The sequence below is a fragment of the Ranitomeya variabilis genome, chromosome 2 (assembly GCF_051348905.1).
Source record: "Ranitomeya variabilis isolate aRanVar5 chromosome 2, aRanVar5.hap1, whole genome shotgun sequence".
In the NCBI taxonomy this organism is placed as follows: domain Eukaryota; kingdom Metazoa; phylum Chordata; class Amphibia; order Anura; family Dendrobatidae; genus Ranitomeya; species Ranitomeya variabilis.
Window position 1 is genome coordinate 310214677 of NC_135233.1, and position 20824 is coordinate 310235500.

General features: G+C 43.0%; 1 protein-coding gene and 1 long non-coding RNA gene across 5 annotated transcripts in view; one reads left to right on the forward strand and one right to left on the reverse strand.

The window, feature by feature from the left end:
• CD99L2 (CD99 molecule like 2) overlaps positions 1-20824 on the forward strand; it is a 144963-nt gene that overhangs the window by 43598 nt on the left and 80541 nt on the right. The gene's annotated exons all lie outside the window — the stretch shown is intronic.
• Positions 10689-20824, reverse strand: part of LOC143805681 (uncharacterized) — a 47905-nt gene continuing 37769 nt past the window's right edge. Inside the window, exon 3 of the long non-coding RNA XR_013221303.1 lies at positions 10689-11025. This is a non-coding gene — a long non-coding RNA (uncharacterized LOC143805681). The remainder of the gene's footprint in view (positions 11026-20824) is intronic.

Consider the following 20824-nt stretch of genomic DNA (forward strand, 5'->3'; position numbering starts at 1 on the left):
CAGGGATAGGAAACAAAGGGTGGTTATTAATGGACCACACTCGGACTGGGTCACAGTTAGCAGTGGGGTACCACAGGGGTCCATATTGGGCCCTCTTCTTTTTAACATTTATTAATGACCTTGTAGGGGACATACAGAGTAGTATTTCAATATTTGCAGATGACACTAAACTCTGCAGGGTAATCAATACGGAAGAGGCCAATTTTATACTACAGGAGGATTTATGTAAACCGAAAGCTTAGGCTGATAAATGCACTTGGGTGGAGCAAATAAGATGTATAATTATGTGCTTAATTGTAAAACACTGGACAAAACCGTCAATGGAAAAAGACCTGGGTGCATGGGTGGATGACAAACTCATATTCAGTGGCCAGTGTCAGACAGCTGCTACAAAGGCAAACAAAATAATGGGATGCATTAAAAGAGGCATAGATGCTCATGAGGAGAACATACTTTTACCTCTATACAAGTCACTATTGCAACCACACTTAGAATACTGTGTACAGTTCTGGTCTCCGGTGTACAGGAAAGACATAGCTGAACTAGAGCGGGTTCAGAGAAGAGCGACCAAGGTTATTAGAGGACTGGTGGGTCTGCAATACCAAGATAGGTTATTACACTTGGGGCTATTTAGTTTGGAAAAACTAAGGCTAGGGGATGATCTTATTTTCATATATAAATATTTGATGGGACAGTACAAAGACCTTTCTGATCTTTTTACTCGTAGACCTGAGATGGGGACAAGGGGGCATCCTCTGCGTCTGGAGGAAAGAAGGTTTAAGCATAATAACAGACGCGGATTCTTTACTGTAAGAGCAGTGAGACTATGGACTACTAAAATTTAAGAGGGGACTGGATACCTTTCTTGAAAAGTATAATGTTACAGGTTATATATACTAGATTCCTTGATAGGGCGTTGATCCAGGGAACTAGTCTGATTGCCGTATGTGAGTCGGGAAGGAATTTTTTTTCCCCAATGTGGGGCTTCCTCTTTGCCACATGGGTTTTTTTTGCCTTCCTTTGGATCAACATGTAAGGGCATGTTAGGTTAGGCTATGGGTTGAACTAGATGGACTTAAAGTCTTCCTTCAACTTTAATAACTATGTTACTATGTATGTTACATATCTCCCTGCCTGGAGTCATTCTGTCCATGTCGGAGCTGTGACCGCTGCAGTCAAACAGTGGCTGATGATCATCTTCAGCATTTCAGTATTCCATCTATGTGACAGTCTGCTCTGATTGAATAGTTAAGACAGCACGTTGCACCATCAACATCACTGAAACCGTACTGGTCCAGGATGCAAGTATAAAGCTTTTTTTATTTTCTTATGTACTGCCAAGCTATTAAAAAAGGAGTTATAAAGTAGTGTACAGGGGCCATACAGGGAAACTGCACAAAATGACTGTTCAAATCCAGCACCGACGCTTGGTGCACCCATGGTGTAGTCTTTCTCTGGCTCCTGTAAAGCTGGATCTATCGCTCAAGGAAGAGTGGGGCTGAGATTTATGGAGAACAAGTAGGTGGCCCGCGCACTGAACTATAGCGCTTGTGTTCGATTTAATAAAGGCTTTTTACACAAAGCTTTCTACTCAGCCCTGCCATAGCTGTATGCAGGACATGTTGGCATACGTACTGGAACATTTTAAGATATCTGAGCGGAACTGTAATGAAAACCACTGAGCACACCCAAACACACACTAAGTGACTTTGGCCAACTGTACAGCCAGCTTGTGTTTGAGGGTAGACAACACATCCACCACCTATAAGCCGGGACTGGACAACTCCAAGAAATCAACTAGTGAAAGCTTCTATAAAATTGGAGCTAGTCTGTTTGAAACATTTTGATGCCCATGTTTTGTTTTTTTTCCCCATTTCCAATTTACAAAAAAAACCCACAAAAACATACGATTGGTAAATATACACAGCCATGGCTAGCAACATAGGCACCTTACTGGCCATGTTGGGCAATGTGCAGACCAATCCCGGCCACGGAAAACAACTTATGCACCACTTGCCATGCCAGAACAGTGCACTCCCCAAGGGAGTACATGTTTATCACTGCAGGTGAGGCTAAGGTTTTTTTCGGAATACACGATGCATCCGAATATCCAAAGAGCACATGCATGGGCTGTAGCCATCACCCTTCCGTCAGATGGAAGTATGAAGGTTGCCACCGATCTGCTTACTGACATTGCAGGAATGGCGCCAGTCTGGGAGCGTATTGTCTGATTTTTATCTGTGGAACTTTAACATTTAAGAAGTGTTGTGAACAACTCCTTTAACTTTACATTTAAGAAGCTAGAGAACCTTGTGGTGCATAGTCGTATGTCATCAATATGGCCGCCTGTAAAGCTTGTGACATCATGGTGTACCGTGGTCATATGACTGTTACACTCCCATTGAGACGAGCTTTAGGAATGAATAAAACACATGGCACCAAGTAATAGCAGCTGAGCGGGCTAACGCTTGTGTGCTTGTATTCTCTAACACTCTGTTATCTTCGGCTGGCAGCGTGTGGGAGTACATTTCTGTTTAACAGAGGAAAAATAAGTTATTTTAGCTGTCATCCTTAGGCAAAATGTTATTCAGTGCGAGACCAAGCATCCGTTTAATAGATTCTCCTGCTGCCATGATAACCAGTCTTGCCCGTTTTGGGGAATACATCATGTCGCTTGTAATAGTTGATCGCAGAGTAGATTTTTTATTTTTTTTTCAAGTAGTTTTAGCTTAATCCTAAACTATTGCTTAGGTTTGTAAAGACTGTGGGGACATAAGACCTAGAAAACCCTTCCCTTCCAGAAAAGAAGACTATATAAACCACATAATTTTCAGTTTTTGTCACACTCATTGTTGCCTATGCCAGTGGCAGATATTTATCCCCAATTTACGGTTTCAAAGTCGTCTGTGTATTTCAGTAGGTTTGGTTCTTTCAGGTTTAGAATTAAAGGTTTGTGTTTTACCAGAAGAACAGACCCTTTCTTGATCATGGCCGTATCTCATATTGCACCTTTGCCCCGCTTGGACTAAAATGGCACTTTCTTAGAATTTTTTTTTTTTTTAGTGGGTAACTCCTTTAATTGCATTATATTGAAGGTAGTCACAAACATTAAAAAGTGTAATTTGCAGGGAAGCTACCAACACGAGATGACCTACTATTTACCGTAAAAAAAATTTTCTGTTTTAATGTGTGGTTAGTTTTTGTTTTCCCCATATCACAATTTTTATAAAAAAATGAAATGTTGAAATTATCACATGGGTTCCCAGACACCACAGGACACTCCATACAAATATAATCCAATAAAGACTACAGACTCTCTTTTGGTGAGTAACGGCTGCGGTGTTTATTAATGGGTTACATAATCAACCGTTCAAATAAATTGTCATAAAACTAATAAAATCACCTATCCACAAACTTAAAATTCACACAGTGTCCACCCAGCTGGGCGACCACCCAACTAAAAAACACCGTGACTGCCAAAAATATCCAAGGGCAGGCAGGCGAGCTGCTTCCATCTGCTTCACCGGCTGACACTGACACCTCTGACAGGACTCTCAGGCTTATATCCTCTTCTGATTCCCGCTTAAACACCTTCTGCCAATCAAATGTCTGTTGCCAAAAACTGCCCAATCAGCTGATTGGCTGAATGAGAATCCAGGAAGTGAATACCATTAACCCTCATTGCTGGAAGGGGGGAGGGGAACGGCCCGTACCAACACATTAATCTGAGGTAAATTATAGGGGGAAGATAAAGCAGCAACAAATTTAAATCTACCAAACACTACACTTATTAAACTAATGCCTCAGAATCAGGAGAGAAATATGGTGTATAGGGTGCCGCAATCCCATGCTGGCCCCACGCTAATTGCTTTAAAGCTATTGTAGGGTTATTCTTCCTATGATTTCGGGAAAAGCCGTACATACATTAGCACTAATATCTAATGAGCGTGTACAAAGGAAAAATGCAAAAAAACCCCAACAATAAAAAAAAAAAAAAAAAAGTTACACAAAAATCAGATTTAACCCCTTAACAACCACCAATACACAATACGATGTCTTATTTTCAATTTACCGGTAAATAAATTTACTTTAATTATTACTATAACAATAATGACACATAGTAGAAAGATGACTTTTTTGTTGGGCACACACTAAGCAGACTAGAAAAAAAGCAGAAAATAATGCCAGAATTTTTATTTTTTTTTAATTACCGTAATCCTCCACACAAAAAATCTGCCAATAAATATGAACTTTTAAATTGTACTAATAAAAAAGTGAGCCCACCCTGCATACACAAAGCTCCCCTAATGCTATGTTGATGAAAAAATACAAATGTTATTGCTCTCCAGTGCAGGTGCACAAATTCTGACTTTACCATCAGTAGTTTTATTATGCAAGATGACTAAAACCATAAAAAATGTATAATTTTTCGTTACCGCAATAATCGTACAGGACTGTTGCATAAAGTCTCCTCAGGTGTCTCGTGTGATGGAAAAGACGCTTTAAAGGGAACCTGTCACCCCGTTTTTTCAATATGAGGTAAAAATAGTGTTCAATAGGGCCTGAGCTGTGCTGGACAGTAGTGCCTTTATTATCCCCTGATTCCCCACCTTTGCTGCCAAAATACCTCAGTAAAGTCGCCGTTTTCGGCTGTCAATCACGCAGGTCTGGTCAAAAGGGCGTGGTGAAATGGCTGTTTCTCCCCCACCTCTTGCTTATCTTCCCGGCATTGGCGTAGTGTTTTGCGCATGCGCAACAGCCGAATGCACTGCGCAACGGCAAAAAAAGTGCGCGATCTGTGTTATTCAGAGGTTTATTGGTGGGGGCGGCCATCTTCCTGAGGCCACGCGTGCGCAGATGGAGTGCTCTGCTTCCCCGGGCTTCAGGAAAATGGCCGCGGGATGCCGCGCGTGCGCAGATGGAGATCGCGGCGGCCATTTTCCTGAAGCCGAGATGCCAGGGTTGCCTATTGATTTGTCGCACTTTGCCATGCATGAGAGGGGCGACTGAGTCTATGGCTGATGCGAGGGTGGCGCAATCCGTGTCGTGGCGTGAAGATATGGAGGACAGGGGTAGAAGAGTCTGAGAGTCTGTGAATGTCTAGGTGTGCAAGGTTTCTGCAAGGATGTGGTAGTGGCTGGACATGGGGGGGGTGGGTGAGGAGGACAAGGATGAGAAGGTGAGTAGATGGTGGTCAGATAGGGGGAAGGGAGAGGTTGTGAGATTAGATAAGGAACAGAGGCGGGTGACAATGAGGTCTAGTGTATGTCCGTCTGTGTGGGTGGCTGAGGAGGACCACTGAGTAAAGGTACCTTCACACTGAACAACTTAACAACAATATCGCTAGCGATCCGTGACGTTGCAGCGTCCTGGATAGCGATATCGTTGTGTTTGACACGCAGCAGTGATCAGGATCCTGCTGTGACATCGTTGGTCGGAGCTAGAAGGCCAGCACCTTATTTCGTCGCTGGATCACCCGCTGACATCGCTGAATCGGTGTGTGTGACACCGATCCAGCGATGTCTTCACTGGTAACCAGGGTAAACATCGGGTTACTAAGCGCAGGGCCGCGCTTAGTAACCCGATATTTACCCTGGATACCATTGTAAATGTAAAAAAAACCAAACACAACATACTCACCTTCTGATGTCTGTCGCGTCCCCCGGCGTCCGCTTCCCTGCACTGTGTAAGCGCCGGCCGTAAAGCAGGGCACAGCGGTGACGTCACCGCTCTGCTCGGCCAGCGCTTACAGTGTAGGGAAGCAGAACACCGGGGGACGCGACAGGAATGTAAGTATGTAGTGTTTGTTTTTTTACTTTTACACTGGTAACCAAGGTAAACATCGGGTTACTAAGCGCGGCCCTGCGCTTAGTAACCCCATGTTTACCCTGGTTACCCGGGGACTTCGGGATCGTTGGTCGCTGGAGAGCTGTCTGTGTGACAGCTCTCCAGCGACCAAACAGCGACGCTGCAGCGATCGGCATCGTTGTCTAGATCGCTGCAGCGTCGCTAAATGTGACGGTACCTTTAGTCAAAAGGATGAGGTAAGGGCCAGGAGCTTGGAGGCTGCTGGCTGGCGGGTGTCAGTAGGGATATTAAAGTCACCCATTATGATGGTGGGGATGTCGGCAGAGAGAAAGTGAAGAAGCCAGGAGGAGAATTGGTCAATGAAGGCAGTGGCTGAGCCCGGTGGTCGGTATATGACAGCCATTTGGAGATTAGAGGGAGAGTGGATAGGGACAGAGTGAACCTCGAAAGAAGGGAGGATAACGGAGGGTGAGGGTTGGATAGGGTTGAAGTAACAGTTTTTTGAAAGAAGGAAACCCACTCCCCCCCCATGTCTGTTGCCAGAGCGAGGAGTGTGGGTAAAGTGGAGGCCACCGTAACTCAGTGCGGCACACGTCATGGCCAATATAATGTGTTTTTTTTCTTATATATGCTGCAATTTAACCTCCTGGAATACAGACTGTCAGTTGCAAAGATCAGCCCAAAATAGTAGATCACTTTTTTCTTTGTTCTGACACAGGGTACAAGGTTAGGGCTAGACGTCCAATGTTCATGCCTGTTTTGGGGCTTGTGCGTTGATCTATCACCCAAACTGGGCTTGTGCTGATGGGGATTATCAGTTCACCAAAACAACCTTCGGAGTATTGCCAAGTATGTGATTCCTCAGACTAGACTGCTGTCATCTTCTTTTTTTTTTTTTTCTACTGACCAGTTTTGATGCTCATATTGACGGCGGTCAGCATGGACACACTGACCTGTCTGCACTCATGTATGCTCTGTTATTTGCACACTTTACTATAATAACTAAAATGATTATTTTTTTAAGCAGCTTGCACAATAGTACTTCTTTTCTGTGACTTCTAGTTTCAATAGCTAAGCCTTCTCCCAGGGATATACAGTGGGGAAACTAAGTATTTGATGCACTGCCAATGTTTTCCTACCTACAAAAAATGGAGAGGTCTGTAATTTTTATCGTAGGTACACTTTAAGGCTGCGGTCACACTAGCAGTATTTGGTCAGTATTTTACATCAGTATTTGTAAGCCAAAACCAGGAGTGGAACAATTAGAGGAAAAGTATAATAGAAACACGTCACCACTTCTGCATTTATCACCCACTCCTGGTTTTGGCTTACAGATACTGATGTAAAATACTGACCAAATACTGCTAGTGTGACGGCAGCCTTACTGTGAGAGACTGAATATAAAAAAAAAAAAAATCACATTGTATGATTTTTACATAATTAATTTTGTATTTTATTGCATGAAATAAAAATGTGAGCACTTACCGAAGAGCAAGAACTCTGGCTCTCACGGACCTGCTAGCTTTTCTTTAAGAAGCTTTCCTACTCTGCACTCATTACCTGTATTAATTGCACCTGTTTAAGCTTGTTACCTGTGTAAAAGACACCTGTCCACACACTCAATCACATTCCAACTTGTCCACCATGGCCAAGACCAAAGAGGTGTCTATGGTGTATATACACTCACCGGCCACTTTATTAGGTACACCTGTCCAACTTCTTGTTAACACTTAATTTCTAATCAGCCAATCACATGGCGGCAACTCAGTGCATTTAGGCATGTAGACATGGTCAAGACAATCTCCTGCAGTTCAAACCGAGCATCAGCATGGGGAAGAAAGGTGATTTGAGTGCCTTTGAACGTGGCATGGTTGTTGGTGCCAGAAGGGCTGGTCTGAGTATTTCAGAAACTGCTGATCTACTGGGATTTTCACGCACAACCATCTCTAGGGTTTACAGAGAATGGTCCGAAAAAGAAAAAAAATCCAGTGAGCGGCAGTTCTGTGGGCGGAAATGCCTTGTTGATGCCAGAGGTCAGAGGAGAATGGGCAGACTGGTTCGAGCTGATAGAAAGGCAACAGTGACTCAAATCGCCACCCGTTACAACCAAGGTAGGCCTAAGAGCATCTCTGAACGCACAGTGCGTCGAACTTTGAGGCAGATGGGCTACAGCAGCAGAAGACCACACCGGGTACCACTCCTTTCAGCTAAGAACAGGAAACTGAGGCTACAATTTGTACAAGCTCATCGAAATTGGACAGTAGAAGATTGGAAAAACGTTGCTTGGTCTGATGAGTCTCGATTTCTGCTGCGACATTCGGATGGTAGGGTCAGAATTTGGTGTAAACAACATGAAAGCATGGATCCATCCTGCCTTCTATGGAGCATCTTTGGGATGTGCAGCCGACAAATCTGTGGCAACTGTGTGATGCCATCATGTCAATATGGACCAAAATCTCTGAGGAATGCTTCCAGCACCTTGTTGAATCTATGCCACGAAGAATTGAGGCAGTTCTGAAGGCAAAAGGGGGTCCAACCCGTTACTAGCATGGTGTACCTAATAAAGTGGCCGGTGAGTGTATAATATTCATTATAATAACCTATATGCCAAGCCATCACCAAAAAATGCTCAGTGCAAAGAATGAGGGAGTGTCAAAAGGTGCAAGGATATATAGGACAAGGTTCAGTGCAAAACCATGAAACTAATACCAAGAAACAAAGCACCAAAAGAACCAAAATACTTAAATATATAAACTTTATTATTACCCAACAAATTGTAATCATGCATGTTTGAAAACAGGGACAGGACAATGGTAAACCAAAAGATGCAACCACGGTAGTAATACAGGTTAGCAAGTTGCAAGAAACCCAGGCCAAGTTAATAGGACAAAACCGGTCATAAAGTGCAAATGCATAGTGCTATAATGTGTATCATAGTGTAAAACACTCATTGCGCACAGAATACACAAGGGCTAACAGCCATCAAGGCAACAAAGTACTAGACCTGGAGTTGTTGGTGTAAAGTGTAGTGTAAAGCCAAAGGGTTTACCTGTATAACCGTGGAGACACCCACCTCAACGCGCGTTTCGGCAACAGTGCCTTCTTCCTGTTTTCAAACATGCATGATTTCAGTTTGTTGTGTAATAATAAAGTTTATATATTTTTAATAGTGATGAGCGAATATACTCGTTACTCGAGATTTCTCGAGTATGCTCGCGGGTCCACCGAGTATTTTTTAGTGCTCGGAGATTTAGTTTTTCTTGCTGCAGCTGAATGATTTACATCTGTTAGTCAGCATAAGTACATGTGGGGGTTTCCTGGTTGCTAGGGATGTAAATGCAACCAGCAGATGTAAATCATTATGCTGCGGCAAGAAAAACTAAATCTCCGAGCACTAAAAAAATACTCGGAGGACACATGAGCGTGCTCGAGATATCTCGAGTAACGAGTATATTCGCTCATCACTGATTTTTAAGTATTTTGGTTCTTTTCGTGCTTTGTTTCTTGGTATGATTTTCATAATATTCATTATGTAAACTAAGAGGCAGGTCAGTGAGGGATCAGTGACCTGTCAGTAGCCATACAGATGAAGACCCCCCCCAGGCCGCCCTGGAGTACGAGCATATCATTAACTCACAACTGAAAATAAAGATTAAACAACAACCACAAGACGGATTTCATCAACCAAGGTATCATTTTAATCAGTGTACCTGACACTGTAGGTTACTGAGCACAATCCTGCTGACAGGTACCCTTTAATAATATTTTGATTGTTCTAAAGAGCGATTCCAATGCTCCTTCTTGAGGAGCACACCGTTTCCATGCAGCTGGCCTGAACTATGAACATCTAATATTGGTATGTGAAGCCTCTGCCACTGCAGAATAGGGGAGTGCAACTGTCTGGAATTAGAAGCTAAAAGTACAGTTCAGCGATCCCGGCCAGCCTCTGCACAGTGCTTACAGCCCAGTCTTAAGTCTTCGGCTTCGGCCCTTGGCAGTAAGCGCTACACCTTAAAATTCTGAATACCAAGGGAATGGGCAGACTGTTTTTTTTTTTAAGCACTAACCAACCATACCTATCTGTGAAGATGGGAATAATCCATTTGAAGACACACTTTAAGATCTGTGCATTAGGCGACCTAAGTCACAGGCAAGGCTTGTTCTCCAGGGAGGGACATGTGCTGCTTAAGAACTCCTGGGCTTTAGAAATGCACGTCTAAAAGGGCTCCCTAAGGCAGACCACCCCTTATATGCCGAATCAGCGGTTGCATATGTCTCCTGTCTATTAAGTCTTGCTGCATTGACGCTGCACTGATTTTTACGTACGCACATCACTCATTGGTAAATCGTCTCTCTAAACCTCTAATTCACGCCGTGCACATTGCCAGATAGATTTCAGGGACACTCGGCATTATTCATGATGAACACCATAATGCTGTATCATATATACAAGTGTTGTCTTATGGCCGCTGTTTACTGCCTGCTCCACCCAGCAACGCCTTCTGGTATCTCAGCCTGCAATCATTAATACTTCATTGTACCGTCATACGACATCGCTCTGCGCTGCTCTGCCCTTCACTGTGACAAAGGAAAGCAAGCTACCTTGTCTCTATGGTATAAATTAAAAGGCCATTATACTCTGTAATCCCCCTAGACATGCTGGTAAAATGCACCATGCTTCCCCTTCCCAACATTTTACTGCCAATTCTAGTAATATACTAGTCCTGTACTATAGTGCTAATTTTGAATGCATAAATTCTTAAAGGGATTGTCTTCAGTTCATAAATGGGGAAACATTGCAAAGTGCTTGTTAGAACAAGCAAGTTTGCAATTTATTGCTTATTAAAAATTCATTATTTTCTCAAGAACAGAGGGATTTTTAACATCATAGCTCATTGCCTTGGTTACCGGACACCCTGCAGTTCCAGTCTGGCAGTTACTAGACAAGAAGCGTGTTTGGAGAGCTGGATCTAGCCTCCATCAGTATCCTGGCAGTCTTCTCTCATGCTGCAGATGCAAAGCCACCTCTGCTAGCAGCCGGGGAGAATGCATCAACTGTATCACCATGTCGCTGGCCAGAATCGATCTTCAGGACTGCAACGTTCTCCCACCAATCAAGCCAGGGACTGGGAGCACTATGCTCCTGATGCATCATCTTGAGAATATTCTTTTGAAGAGCTGACACATCTGCTTTAGTAAATCTTCTATTTTCCTTTCCTATAAAACACAAATTAGTGCAATATTGCTGAAAGTCTAAATTATCCTGTTTTTTTCTGCCTGTAAAAGTCTGAACAATTTTACAGCAAAACTTTCACACTCTTACAAGGTTGAACCAGTGCTAACAATAACTTTTTTATTTATGTATTTATTTTTTAGGATTTATATCACTGCATATAAAGAACATGCCTACAACTGAACATTTGTTTTCCATTTTTCTTTTTATTGTGAAGCAAACAACAAATGGGACAAAATAACTGAAAACTTCAGTGTGCATAAATATTCACCCCTGTAAAGTCAGTACTTTGTAGAGCCTCTTTTTGCTGCAATACCCTTTGGATAAGTCTCTGAGCTTTCTACATCTTGCCACTGGGATTTTTGCCCACTCCTCAAGGCACAACTGTTCCATTTCTTTCCAGTTAGATGGTTTCCTCTGGACAACAATTTTCAATTCTGACCACCAATTCTCAATTGAATCTAGGTATGGGCTTTGACTGGACTACTCAAAAACATATAGACCTTTCCCCTTAAAGCACTCAAGTGTTGCTTTAGCAGTATGCTTTGGGTCATTGTCTTGTTGGAAGGTGAACCTACGTCCCAGTCTCAAATCACCAACAGACTGAAACAGATTTTGCACCATCCATTTTTCCTTTGACTGAGGCCATTTTACCTACTTGCTGCCGAAAAAATCTCCACAGCATGATGCTGCCACCACCACGTTTCACTGTGGGGATGGTATTATGAGCTTTGTTTGGCACTAGACATAGCGTTTACCTTAGTGGCCAAAATGTTCAGTTTTGGTCTCACTTGACCGCAGAACCTTCCTCCATATATTTGATGAGTCTCACGTGTCTTTTGGCAAACTCAAAACGAGCCTTACAATTTTTGTGTGCAAGTAAAGGCTTGTTTTTCTCTGCCTACTTTTCCATAAAGGCAAACTCTATGCAGTGTATGGCTTATTGTGGTCTTATGGACACATACATTTTTTGCTGGGGGCTGTCTGAATCGTGTATTTCAGAGATTTACACGGAAATACCAATGTAAGCGCTCAGCATAGAGCACAGGATAAATGTGAGCCAAGCCCTACTGTGATCTTTGTGAGCTCATCCTGCCGATATCAACTAGTTTGGCCAATGCTAGTTTGTGTACGTAGGCCTTTAGGATAGAAGTTAAAGAGACCACGATTTTTCCATGTTAAATAGATATCTTTGAGATCTTTGCTATGGATTTCATATGTTTGAATATGTTTCTGCAACAGAAACGCACTAAAAAAAAGGCATTAGGCTTTTTTTAATCTTCGCGTGCGCCTCACTAACAGTGCCAATTTACTGAAGATAGTCTGGAGATCAATTTTCGCAAGCGCCTGTTGACTATGGATTTTATGTTTTAATGTGTTTCCTCATCAGAAACGCACTAAAAATGCATAAGGCGTGTGTTTTTTTTTTTTTTTTTTTTTTTTTTTTTTTTAAACCTTTGTCTAATGCAAGTCTATGGGGAGAATTTGCACATAAAACTCAGCGTGCCTGCAGGAGAAATTGGCATGTTGCAAACTTCAAAAACGTACCGTTTATGCAACATAGGTCCGTTTATGCAACATAAAAAAGTAAGCACAGTGGGTATGAGATTTCTACAAATCCCATCTACTTTGCCGAAACTGCATGATAATATGTTGTTTTTTTTGGGGGGGGGGTTTGCACAGCGAAAATAAATAGTAAAAAATTCACCACAAACTCATTGTGGGACCTTGAAGCTAAGCCATCATCACTTAAATCTGCTCTCATCTGCCATATGCCATGTATAATACACTGCTCAAAAAATAAAGGGAACACTAAAATCCCACATCCTAGATATCACTGAATGAAATATTCCAGTTGTAAATCTTTATTCATTACATAGTGGAATGTGTTGAGAACAATAAGACCTAAAAATGATCAACGTAAATCACAACTAATATCCCACGGAGTTCTGGAGTTGGAATGATTATCAAAATCAAAGTGGAAAATGAAGTTACCGTCTGATCCAACTTCAGTGGAAATGCCTCAAGACAAGGAAATGATTCTGTGTACTGTGTGTGGTCTCCACGTGCCTGTATGACCTCCCTACAACACCTGGGCATGCTCCTGATGAGGCGGTGGATGGTCTACTGAGGGATCTCCTCCCAGACCTGGACTAAAGCATCCGCCATCTTTTGGACAGTGTGTGGTGCAATGTGACGTTGGTGGATGGGGTGAGACATGATGTCCCAGATGTGTTCAATCAGATTCAGGTGTGGGGAACAGGAGGGCCAGTCCATAGCTTCAATGCCTTCATCTTGCAGGAACTGCTGACTCACTCCAGCCACATGAGGTCTGGCATTGTCCTGCATTAGGAGGAACCCAGGGTCAACTGCACCAGCATATGGTCTAACAAGGGGTCTGAGGATCTCATCTCGGTACCTAATGTGTTGTGAATTCCGTTCTGGAGCTCCCTCCTGTGGTTGCTAATGGTATTTTTGTGAGTTCTGCCCTTGGACTCCCTCTGGTGGTTTCGAGTGGAACTGCTGCTCCTTTTGGTAGCTGTAGCAGCTGCCATCACTGATCGCTTTGCCTGGGTTTGTTATTTAAACCTGCTCTGGGCTTTAGTTCATGCCAGCTGTCAATGTCTTAGGTTGGATTTGGTTCTCTCCTTGGATTTCTCATATGGCCTGTCCTTGTCAGCAAAAGATAAGTTTCTGCTAGTTCTTATTTGTCCTTTTGCTTTGGACACTATTGCTTTGTCAAATATGTCTCTTTTTGTCCAGCTTGTCACTATGTCATATTCAGGCTAGCTGGAAGCTCTGGGGTTGCAGATTTGCCCCTCCACACCGTGAGTCGGTGTGGAGTTCATTTTTGTAAACTCTGCGTGGATTTTTTGTAGTTTTTAATACTGACCGCACAGTATCCTTTTCTCTCTGTCTATCAAGTTTAGTATTGGCCTCCTTTGCTGAAAACTGATTTCATTTCTGTGTATGTCATTTCCCTCTTCACTCACAGTCAATATTTGTGGGGGGCTATCTTTCCTTTTGGGGTTTTCTCTGAGGCAAGATACCTTTCTATTTTCTTCTTTAGGGGTAGTTAATTCTTAGGCTGTGAAGAGGTCTAGGGAGAGTCAGGAACATCCCACGGCTATTACTAGTGTTGTTGTTAGGATTAGGGATTGCGGTCAGTAGAGATACCAGAGCTCGTATCATGTTGCGTTTTAGCCACCAGGTCATATCGGTGTGGCCTCTTAACCACCAGGTCATAACAGTACAGCTGGCCCACAATGTGTTAAATGCATCTCAAAAGAGGGAAAAGAAAGTTCTGAGTCATTTTTTTTCCTTTGTAGCTTGTTTTGTCTTTTTTTTCCCCTTAATCTCTGGGTGGTTCAGGATTTTGGTGCTGATATGGAGGTTCAGGGTCTGTCCTTGCGCGTGGATCAACTCGCTGCAAGGGTACAGAGTATCCAAGATTATGTTGTCCAGACTCCGGTATTAGAGCCTAGAATTCCTATTCCTGATTTATTTTCTGGGGATAGATCGAAATTTTTGAACTTTAAAAATAATTGCAGATTGTTTTTTGCTCTGAGACCCCGTTCCTCTGGTGACCCCATTCAGCAGGTGTAGATTGTTATTTATTTGCTGCGTGGCGACCCGCAGGACTGGGCATTCTCCCTTGAGCCAGGAAATCCTGCATTGCTTAATATTGACGCATTTTTTCAAGCGCTCGGATTGCTGTATGACGAGCCTAATTCTGTGGATCAGGTAGAAAAAACTTTGCTGGCTCTGTGTCAGGGCCAGGAAGCAGCAGAAGTATACTGCCAGAAATTTAGAAAGTGGTCTGTGGTCACAAAATGGAATGAGTATGCCCTGGCAGCGATTTTCAGAAAGGGTCTTTCTGAAGCCCTTAAAGATGTTATGGTAGGGTTTCCCACGCCTGCTGGTCTGAATGAGTCAATGTCTTTGGCCATTCAGATTGATCGGCGCCTGCGCGAGCGCAAGGTTGTGCACCATATGGCAGTGTCCTCTGAGCAGAGTCCTGAGCCTATGCAATGTGATAGGATTTTGACTAGAGCAGAAAGGCAGAAATTCAGACGTCAGAATGGCCTGTGTTTTTACTGTGGTGATTCTGCTCATGCTATTTCTGATTGCCCTAAGCGTACTAAGAGGGTCCCTAGGTCTGTTACCATTAGTACTGTACAGCCTAAATTTCTTTTGTCTGTTACCCTGATTTGCTCATTGTCGTCCTTTTCTGTTATGGCATTTGTGGATTCTGGCGCTGCCCTGAACTTAATGGACTTAGAATTTGCCAAGCGCTGTGGTTTTTCCTTGGAGCCTTTGTGGAGCCCTATTCCCTTAAGGGGAATTGATGCTACGCCATTGGCCAAGAATAAACCCCAGTACTGAACACAGTTGACCATGTACATGGCTCCAGCACATCAGGAAAATATTCGCTTTTTGGTGTTGCATAATTTGCATGATGTTGTTGTGCTGGGTTTTCCATGGTTACAGGTACATAATCCAGTGCTGGATTGGAGATCTATGTCTGTAACTGGTTGGGGTTGTCAGGGGATACATAGTGATAATCCTTTGATGTCCATTTCCTCGTCCCCTTCTTCCGATGTTCCTGAGTTTTTGTCGGATTTCCAGGATATGTTTGATGAGCCCAAGTCCAGTTCCCTGCCTCCTCATAGGGACTGCGATTGTGCCATTAATTTGATTCCTGGCTGTAAGTTCCCTAAGGGCCGACTTTTCAATCTGTCTGTGCCAGAGCATGCCGCTATGCGGAGTTATGTAAAGGAGTCCTTGGAGAAGGGGCATATTCGCCCGTCTTCGTCACCATTGGGAGCGGGATTTTTTTTTGTTGCCAAGAAGGATGGCTCCTTGAGACCCTGTATAGATTATCGCCTTCTCAATAAGATCACGGTCAAATTCCAGTACCCTTTACCTTTGCTTTCTGATTTGTTTGCTCGGATTAAGGGTGCCAGTTGGTTTACTAAAATCGACCTTCGAGGGGCGTATAATCTCATGCGTATTAAACAAGGTGATGAATGGAAAACAGCATTTAATATGCCCGAAGGCCATTTTGAGTATCTTGTGATGCCATTCGGGCTCTCTAATGCTCCATCGGTATTTCAGTCCTTTATACATGATATCTTCCGGAATTATCTGGATAAATTCATGATTGTGTATTTGGATGATATTTTGTTTTTTTCCGATGATTGGGAGTCTCATGTGATGCAGGTTAGGATGGTATTTCAGGTCCTTCATGCTAATGCGTTGTTTGTGAAAGGGTCTAAGTGCCTCTTTGGAGTTCAGAAAGTTTCTTTTTTGGGTTTCATTTTTTCTCCCTCGGCTATTGAAATGGACCCTGTTAAGGTCCAGGCCATTCATGATTGGACTCAACCCACATCTGTAAAGAGCCTTCAAAAATTTTTGGGCTTTGCTAATTTTTATCGCCGCTTTATTGCTAATTTTTTTAGTGTGGTGAAGCGTCAGCCAGATGTTTCTCTCCCTTTTCAGGTTGAGGTTGATGCTTCTGAGATTAGGGCAGGGGCCGTTTTGTCTCAGAGAAATTCTGATGGCTCTTTGATGAAACCATGTGCTTTCTTCTCCAGAAAGTTTTCGCCTGCTGAGCGTAATTATGATGTCGGCAATCGGGAGTTGTTGGCTATGAAGTGGGCATTTGAGGAGTGGCGACATTGGCTTGAGGGAGCCAAGCATCGCGTGGTGGTCTTGACTGATAATAAGAATCTGATTTACCTTGAGTCTGCTAAGCGGTTGAATCCTAGACAAGCTCGGTGGTCTCTGTTTTTCTCCCATTTTGATTTTGTGGTCTCGTATATTCCGGGATCTAAGAATGTGAAGGCTGATGCCCTTTCTAGGAGTTTTTTGCCTGATTCTCCGGGAGTTCTTGAGCCGTCTGGGATTCTCAAGGAGGGGGTGATTCTTTCTGCCATCTCCCCTGATTTGCGGCGGGTACTTCAGGAGTTTCAGGCTGATAAACCTGACCGCTGTCCAGTGGGGAAACTGTTTGTTCCTGATAGATGGACTAGCAGGGTAATTTCTGAGGTTCATTGTTCAGTGTTGGCTGGTCACCCTGGGATTTTCGGTACCAGAGATTTGGTGGCTAGGTCCTTTTGGTGGCCTTCCTTGTCGCGGGATGTGCGTTCGTTTGTGCAGTCCTGTGGGACCTGTGCTCGGGCTAAGCCTTGCTGTTCCCGTGCCAGTGGGTTGCTTTTGCCTTTGCCTATTCCTGAGAGGCCCTGGACGCATATTTCCATGGATTTTATTTCTGATCTTCCTGTTTCTCAGAAGATGTCTGTCATCTGGGTGGTTTGTGACCGGTTTTCTAAGATGGTCCATTTGGTACCGTTGCCTTCCTCCTCTGATTTGGTTCCATTATTTTTTCAGCATGTGGTTCGTTTGCATTGTATTCTGGAGAATATTGTGTCTGACAGAGGTTCCCAGTTTGTTTCTAGGTTTTGGCGGTCCTTTTGTGCTAGAATGGGCATTGATTTGTCTTTTTCTTCAGCATTCCATCCTCAGACAAATGGCCAAACGGAGCGAACCAATCAGACCTTGGAAACCTATTTGAGATTCTTCGTGTCTGCTGATCAGGATGATTGGGTGACCTTTTTGCCGTTGGCCGAGTTTGCCCTTAATAATCGGGCTAATTCGGCTACCTTGGTTTCGCCTTTCTTTTGTAACTTTGGTTTTCATCCTCGTTTTTCTTCAGGGCAGCTTGAGCCTTCTGACTGTCCTGGTGTAGATTCTGTGGTGGACAGGTTGCAGCAAATTTGGACTCATGTGGTGGACAATTTTACGTTGTCTCAGGAAAAGGCTCAAGTTTTGCTAACCGTCGTCGGTGTGTTGGTCCCCGGCTTCGTGTGGGGGATTTGGTCTGGTTGTCTTCTCGTCATGTTCCTATGAAGGTTTCTTCCCCTAAGTTCAAGCCTCGCTTTATTGGGCCTTATAAGATTTCTGAAATTATCAATCCGGTGTCTTTTCGTTTGGCCGTTCCAGCTTCTTTTTCCATTCATAATGTGTTCCATAGATCCTTGTTGCGGAGATATGTGGTACCTATGGTTCCCTCCGTTGATCCTCCTGCTCCGGTGTTGGTTGAGGGGGAGTTGGAATATGTGGTGGAGAAGATTTTGGATTCTCGTTTTTCGAGACGGAAGCTTCAGTATCTGGTCAAGTGGAAGGGTTATGGCCAGGAGGATAATTCTTGGGTTGTTGCATCCGATGTTCATGCTGCCGATTTGGTTCGTGCTTTCCATTTGGCTCGTCCTGATCGGCCTGGGAGCTCTGGTGAGGGTTCGGTGACCCCTCCTCAAGGGGGGGGGTACTGTTGTGAATTCCGTTCTGGAGCTCCCTCCTGTGGTTGCTAATGGTATTTTTGTGAGTTCTGCCCTTGGGCTCCCTCTGGTGGTTTCGAGTGGAACTGCTGCTCCTTTTGGTAGCTGTAGCAGCTGCCATCACTGATCGCCTTGCCTGGTTTTGTTATTTAACCCTAGAATGCGTGACCTTAGAAATCTACACTATTACGTAGCTGGGGCCTTTGAGGCCTGTTTTCAAATAACATGGAATAACTGAAAAAAATTTTCTTTTCAAAGTTATTTGAAAGTAAGCATGCATTCCCACTAGCTCTGGGGTCCGCCTGGACGGGATTTCGTAATGGACCTGACCTCCTGGTGACCCCGGCTAAGGCTGGTAGAACGCGTACCTGGGGCCTCGCAGGCCTGTCAGGTTACTTTTTTATTATTTTCTGTAAAACTACTTTAGTTACAATTTTGAAACTCTAGGTATTCCTCAGCTATATATTTGTTAGTAATTTCCAGTTCGTATATTTTTATGTTATAGGCATTTCGTATAGCAACGCTTTTTTTGTGACTACCCCATATTCACGTACCTGGGGCCTTTTAGGCCTGTGTGCAAATAACATGGAATAACTCAAATAAAAATACTTTTCAAAGTTTATTTTAAATTTGCAAAGTAAGGATGCATTCCCACTAGCGCTGGGGTCCACCAGGAGGGGATCCGTAATGGATCTGACCTCCTGGTGACCTCAGCTAAGGCTGGTGGAATCCCGGCATTCCATCAGCCTTAGCTGGAGTTACCAGGAGGTCAGATCCATTATGGATCCCATTCTGGTGAACCCCAGCGCTACTTGGAACATAGCCTAAGATGTGTATAATTCCCAAAAAAAATTGTGTACATAAAACAACAAAAATGTAACTAAACGGGCACGCCCAATATATTCACTCAGTACAATTTTTTATGATGGATACATTTTTTCTTATAAAAAGTTTTTACATAAAGTCTGTAGCAAACTTGGTGCAGGAATATTTATTTTCCACTTTACATATTCCCCCGACAATTCTTGCATATTATTTTTTCTTCAGAATGTTCCCTGCATACATTTTGTCCGCAAGTAGAACAGAAACGCTCCGATTTTCTTTCTTTCTTTGCTGGACAAATATAGCAGCGCTTTCTTTTTTTTTCTCTTTGCTCTGGCTGTTCCTGAAAGCATATTCCACATCGGATCATTGCCTCTGTAATTTGCCTTGATAAGCATTTTGTGCTGCTTCTCTCTAGCATAGTAGGCATCAAAAGTTCATAACAAAGTTCTGTCAAAAATATACGTCTATTGTCCTTCCTGTTGGCATGGAATTCTGGATTAGTTTGACAATAAACAATATAGCTATTGAGGGATGACACATCAAGGATATTGGAAAAAAGGGCAACAGGCCAACGTTTAGTCAGCCTTTTACACGAATATTCAGTGATCATTTCGTCCATCTTGTCGACACCTCCTTTTGTCTTATTATAATGAAGTATAATTTCAGGTTTTTGTTTTCTGTCATTGGTGTCTACTTTCATCGTGATGCATTGTGCTCAGTAATATCACAGATTTTTCTTTCTTGGCTTTATAGGACACCATTGTTGCCTCATTGCAGAAACCGAATACACTCTCGTAAATTGGTCGCTGTGCATTGTGCTTCATTATTGGTGGAATTTCGCGGCGGTTTGGTCTCATTGTACCAACAAGTGTTAGTTGTTTCTGAAGCAAAAAATTGGCCAGTTCTAAATTAGTAAAATAATTATCCATAGTGATATTTTTTCCAGAATGGAAAATTGGTAAAGCTAGTGTTTTCACTATGTTGGAACATAGATCTTTCTGGACTGGAGCGTCAGCTTCTTTTCCACAGTAAATCATGCCATTCATCCCATAATAAGTTGCTGAATCGCACATCCAGAAAATTTTTATGCCGTATTTAGCTGGCTTACTGGGCATATATTGGATAAATTTGCAACGTCCCCTAAAGGCAAGAAGTTGTTCGTCCACTGTCACATATTCGCTAGAATTGTAAAGTTTGTAACAGTTCTTGATAAAAAGATTCCATATATAGCTAATAGGCGCTAATTTATCGGTTGCCAACCTCACAGGCCGAGTTCTCTTTTCATCAAAACGAATGCATCTCCGAATAGCCTCAAATCTATCTACGGACATAGTGGCTTTGTAATGTGGATCTGCAAATGGGTTCAGAAATAACTCTCTGATTGGCACATCATATGATTTAGTCGACCCTGCCAGAAGAGTAAGGCCAATATAGGCATATAGTTCCTCTTTAGTTAAATTTTTCCAAGTTTTTTTTTTTTTCCGAAGCAATACGTTTACCTTCCACATTCGTACACAAAACTACCTCATCTGCAATATCATCTGAAACAAATTTACTGAAAACATCTTTTTTGGACATGAATTGGGAAATTCCGACAGCTCCTTGAGGAACTCTAATA